We start from the raw sequence: 6000 nt of genomic DNA on the forward strand, positions 1-6000 counted from the left end.
ACATTTTAAAATGTAATTTATTCCTGTGATGCAAAGCCGAATTTTCAGTATCATTACTTCAGTCTTCAGTGTCACATGATCATTCAGAAATAATTTTAATATGCTGATTTGCTGCTCAAAGAAACATTTCTTATTATTATAAATGATGAAAACAGCTGTGGTGCTTAATATTTTTCTGGAAACTTATAATTATGCTTTATGATTATAAAGTTCAAAAGAACAGCTTTTGTAACATTATACATGTCTATACTGCCACTTATTATCAATTTAATGTATTATTAAAGTATTAATGTAATGCAATAAGTTTACAGGAAAAGAAAACGGTGCTTCTCGTGCAATATCATAGAGTTTTTAAAGGTGAAGCATGTGTGATTTCTGAGCCATTAGTGGTAACAAACTAAATTTGTAATCTGTTTGAGCAGTCTGATTGGCTCAGACATATTCACCCAACCAATGGTGTGAATTTGGGGTGGGGCTATCAGTTTGACCAATAGCAGACAATCATTTTATTTGAAAACAATATATTTGGTACCTCCAGTGGTGCAAAAAATGACATACTTTTCTAAATGTGGATCTTACACCTATTTTAGGATCACCTGTATACATGTTTAATCTAAAAAATTAAAATAAAAAAAACCTTCTATAACTGGCAATATTCCCTTTATCATAGGCACATACATATGCACAAATACAAGCTATTCCTTGAGGAGAGAATATTTATTTCTAATTAAATAAGGACATTTACACATTTGCTTAATGCTAATTACTTTGAAAACAACCATAACCACCATACCAGTGTCAATGCAACCACTCTAACTCTCAGCTTCCACTATAATCAAAACAGTTGTCAATGCTGCAAATGTCTAAAGTCGTGTTGTGTGCATTGTGGACAACTTCACTGACTGTAACAGGAGTTATCTTTGGGTTCCGGTGCATCGCTTGCTTGTGTTGATTGGGTGTTAAACAGTGTTTTCATTTACATCTCCCTGCTAAGACCATGCGATGTCACATGAAGGTGTTTGTTTCAGTAGACTGGTAGAATAATGATTGATTTTTGCTTGCGTTGTACATTATGTTCCTGTCATTGGTTCAAGCCAAATCAATTACAGTCAGCAGGTGAAGTCTACAGGGAATGCAATGACTTTTCAGGTCACTGATTTTTAACTATGCAGGATACAGGGATCTGACTAGGAACTCATTTGAGATTCAGGGACAAAACTGTGCTTCCATGACCTTTATGATTCCGTGACTAGAGTTCTGCTGCCACGAGTTTGGTGCTAGTCCAGTGGTTGACATTCAATAACATTGGCATGTTATGTGCACACTACCATTCAAAAGTTTGGGATTGATCACTTTTGATGAATATAATGCATTCTTGCTGAATAAAAGTTTGTTTTAAAAAAAATCTTACTGAATGGTAATATATGTAAATATACATTACTAAATATAAAACACATTAAATATATACACTAAATATATACACTAAATATATATTAATAATTAGTGTACTTTTTAGTGTTAGTTAGAACTTTTTAGTTAGTGTACAAAAAGGTGATAAAAAGGGTCAATTACAGGATTTTACATGGATACTTTCCATTATACTTTATCTAAAAATTAACCATCTTAAGGTTGATTGAAAAAAAAAAACAACAACTGTCAACTACCAATTTAAAGACAACATAAAAACATATTTTTTCCTATTTACCGTATTTAATAAATGCTCCTGTTTTTATTGTAAACAAATTTTGGAGACATTTTATGGAGGCAAATAAAAAATGCTATTAATCATAATTAAGGTCAATAGTGAGTGTTAACAGTACATTGGCATTTAATTTCACAACAACATAATTTTATAACACAAAAGGATTGGAGATTAAAGTTCTCGTTGTCTTGAAGAACCAGGTAGTGCTAACGCAAAGGTTGCAAGTTCAATCCCAAGGGTGATCAATAAAGTTTCTGAAAAAAGCAAGTCTATAAAGCTAGAAACACTATAGAGACTCCCAAGGCACATTTACTGTAGACACCTGTCTGTCAGCAGATCTAATACAGTATTACCTCTCTATCCTCCACTGTTCTCCTGACAGCTGTGTGAAGCAGAGGTTGCAATGGAGTAGAGGTCCAGCCCGTCTGGATGTTTTTCAGCTCAGCCCGTCTGCTCTGAGATTAAAGCAAGGCCATTGGCTGAAACATCAGCTTTGCAGAGATTTGACTGGCCCTTCCCCCATCCATAAAGCAGAAAGCTCTTGTCTGAAATAATCCCCACAAGACACACACTGCTCTCTAATATACTGTTTGTTTTTAACAGCCCATGTATGTAGTTCCTACGGTGGACGAGAGAGCTCAACGTGCTGCAACTTCAGAAAACACATGCAAATAGACAAAAATCATCTTCACCAGTTTGACAGAACATGTGCTGCAAATACTCGCAACACAACCAAATACAAAAACACGCTGCAAATACTCACAACACAAACAAATAAAGAAACAAGCTGCAAAAACAGAAACGCGCTGCAAATGCTCACAACACAAACAAATAAAGAAACAAGCTGCAAAAACAGAAACGCGCTGCAAATGCTCACAACACAAACAAATAAAGAAACGCGCTGCAAATTTGTTTCTTTACAAACAAATAAAGAAACGCGCTGCAAATACTCACAACACAACCGAATAAAGGAAGCTGCAAATACTCACAACACAAACAAATAAAGAAATGCACTGCAAATACTCACAACACAACCGAATAAAGAAACACGCTGCAAATGCTCACAACACAAACAAATAAAGAAACGCGCTGCAAATACTCACAACACAAACAAATAAAGAAAGCACTGCAAATGTTCACAACATAAACAAATAAAGAAATGTGCTGCTAATACTCACAACACAAACAAATAAAGAAACGCGTTGCAAATACTCACAACACAAAGAAATGCAGAAATGTGCTGCAAATACTCACAACACAAACAAATAAAGAAACGCGCTGCAAATGCTCACAACACAAACAAATAAAGAAACGCGCTGCAAATACTCACAACACAACCGAATAAAGAAACACGCTGCAAATGCTCACAACACAAACAAATAAAGAAACGCGCTGCAAATACTCACAACACAAACAAATAAAGAAATGCACTGCAAATGCTCACAACACAAAAAAATAAAGAAACACGCTGCAAATGCTCACAACACAAACAAATAAAGAAACAAGCTGCAAATGCTCACAACACAAACAAATAAAGAAAAGCTGCAAATACTCACAACACAAACAAATGCACTGCAAATACTCACAACACAAATAAAGAAAGAAAGGCGCTGCAAATGCTCACAACACAAACAAATAAAGAAAGCGCTGCAAATACTCACAACACAAACAAATGCACTGCAAATGCTCACAACACAAACAAATAAAGAAAGCGCTGCAAATACTCACAACACAAACAAATAAAGAATCTGTTTGGGAATGAAGGACTCGCTGGGCAGTGGTTCCTCTGGTGTTTGTGGTATTGGTTTGAAGAATGTGTGTGGATTTGGTGAAACAGAAAATAACAAATCTATGCAGATTTCTCTTAATCAACAAATCACTGACATATGACATCTCACTTAAGCACAAATGTGCACTAGTTGAAAATGCAAATTCAATGACCAGAAGAGGAATTATTATTCTGTCATCATTTACTCACCATCATGTTGTTCCAAACCGTTTTATTCTGTGGAACAGAAAAAAAGTAATTTCAAAACAGTTTTCCATTAAATTGAACTGACAAGCTTTCAAGCTTTTAAAAGGACACAAAAGTAGTCCAAACGACTAACTATATTTTGTTCACACAAAAATGAAAATCCTGTCTCCATTGACTAACACAGTATGGAAAAAAGAAGAAGAAGAAAAGAAAAAGTAAAAAGCAGTGGAAGTCAATGGGGACAATCAACTGTTTGGCTACGCATATTGCTTCAAAATCTTTTTTTTTTTTTTATGTTCAGAGAAACTCATACAAGGCTATGATTTAATAAGTTGTGTGATTTTTTTTTTCTTTCTTCCTCAAGCCATGTTCAGGGCTCTGTACTTTTATGAGGAACAAACCAAAAATGTAAATTAATATGTGTTAAATAAATTTGCTGAATTTAATTTAACTGTGTTCGGAATCCATTTGCACTGACTTTGTTGCATTAACTAAAACTGTATGAGTGGATTTTTAGTTCCCAGCATGCTTTGCAGAGTGCTGAACTGGGAGAGTAGATGTTGTAATTTCATGCATTTTTGAGTAAAGGGAAATACATGAAAATAAACAAGAAAATACTATTTCAGTCATTCTACTTTAAAATGTCACCTTTAGTTCAATGTTACTTGCTGTTTCTTTGTAATTCATTGTGGAATTTACTAGCAATTTCTGAGTGAAAACTGTTTCTAAATAAAAGAAAATGTATTTTAAGTAAAATTTAAGTAAAATTAACATAGTGAATAAATATGATATTCTCAATATTTTATTGTTATTGCTTGCCACTGCACTGGCATTAACACAGCTATGCTCACTGAATGAATTATCAAACACCACAGTCATCATCTAACCATCTTACAACCAAACCACAAACTCTACTCTCCAGCACTATGTTTACCCCAAAAACTTAAACAATAGCAAAACACCATAAGTAGTTTTTTATTCAGCGGCGATCTCATGCATTTCAGACTTTTGTAGCTTGTTCAGGCTGTATACTTGTTTAACATGTGCATCAGACATTTTAACAGGTGTGATATCATTTGTAGCTTGTGCTTCAGCATACGGACATTTTAACATGCAGTATAAACAGTTTACCACAAGCTACAGCGCGTATCATGCAGTTGATTTGTTTTAGGATGTGATCAAACCGTCTGTTGACGGTTCAGTGTGAATTGCAGTCGTGTTTAGTATGTGCTCTAGATGTGGTGAAGCTTGTGGATGTTGTAAATACGTTTTGATGTGTAATGTAGACATATTTAGCATGTACTGTCAACATACTGTAGATGTTCTTGTCGAGCTCAGGATGCCCCGACTTCATCTCCAGGGAGCTGCAGCATGATATGTGGAGTGCTTCAACATTTGACATGCAACTGCACTCACTTCACTGGCAAAGGTGACCTTTGTACAATCCCCCTGATGGAGTCTGGGCTGTCTGAACATGCCAACTAAGCTTTAACATTACTTCACCATCATTATTTATGATTTAATAGAGATTCACTGCATAAAATCTCACACTGACCAGATCAACGGCTGTTTATCGTGATCTTGATCAGTGTAAGTGGTATAGGAACATGCATTATATCCATTATTTATTGCCATTTTGTCCTGAAGGGATTAATAATTCAGGTACATTTGAAGAGGACTTTACCGGTATGGCTGGGCAAAAAAAGTATTTTTATTAGGTTTGGTGGTGTATATAGAGTTCAAATGACCAGATTTCAGAAACATTGATTGTATAAATGGATATGAAATTGAACAAATATGTTCCATCTGTAATGTGTTCGGTCACCTGCAGTAAATGATATGAATGATCATTTTTAAGTGAACTATTGCTTTACACTCACCTAGTTAAAAGAAACAGTTCAGCCAAAAATGGCCTCCAAAAATGAGAGAAGCCAGTTAAAAGGACAGTTCACCAATAAATGCAAATGCTGTTAATTTACTGACTCTCAGGTCAGCCAAGATGTAGGTGAATTATTTTCTTCAGTAGAACAGTAAAGAAGAATTTTAGCTGAAACCGTGGTCCTAGGTGATTCATATAATGCGAGTCAGCAGTTAAGAAAAGCATATCAAGAAACACAAAATTAATACCCATGGCGCCTGACATTTACATTTACATTTAGTCATTTAGCAGACGCTTTTATCCAAAGCGACTTACAATTGGGGGATACATAAAGCGATTCTTCTTAAAGAGGCAAACAGACACAAGAAGTGGTTGTAATACCAAGTTCTTAGACATTGTTCAAATAAGTACAAGCTAGAAAGAGAAGGAATAAATAAAGAGAGA

At 34.9% G+C, this 6000-nt stretch overlaps 1 protein-coding gene across 7 annotated transcripts in view; it reads left to right on the top strand.

The window, feature by feature from the left end:
* The window catches only part of fam135b (family with sequence similarity 135 member B), a 53040-nt gene that overhangs the window by 13231 nt on the left and 33809 nt on the right, over positions 1-6000 (top strand). The gene's annotated exons all lie outside the window — the stretch shown is intronic.

Source organism: Sinocyclocheilus grahami, unplaced genomic scaffold, assembly GCF_001515645.1.
Source record: "Sinocyclocheilus grahami isolate Dianchi unplaced genomic scaffold, SAMN03320097.WGS_v1.1 scaffold507.1, whole genome shotgun sequence".
Taxonomy (NCBI): Eukaryota; Metazoa; Chordata; class Actinopteri; order Cypriniformes; family Cyprinidae; genus Sinocyclocheilus; species Sinocyclocheilus grahami.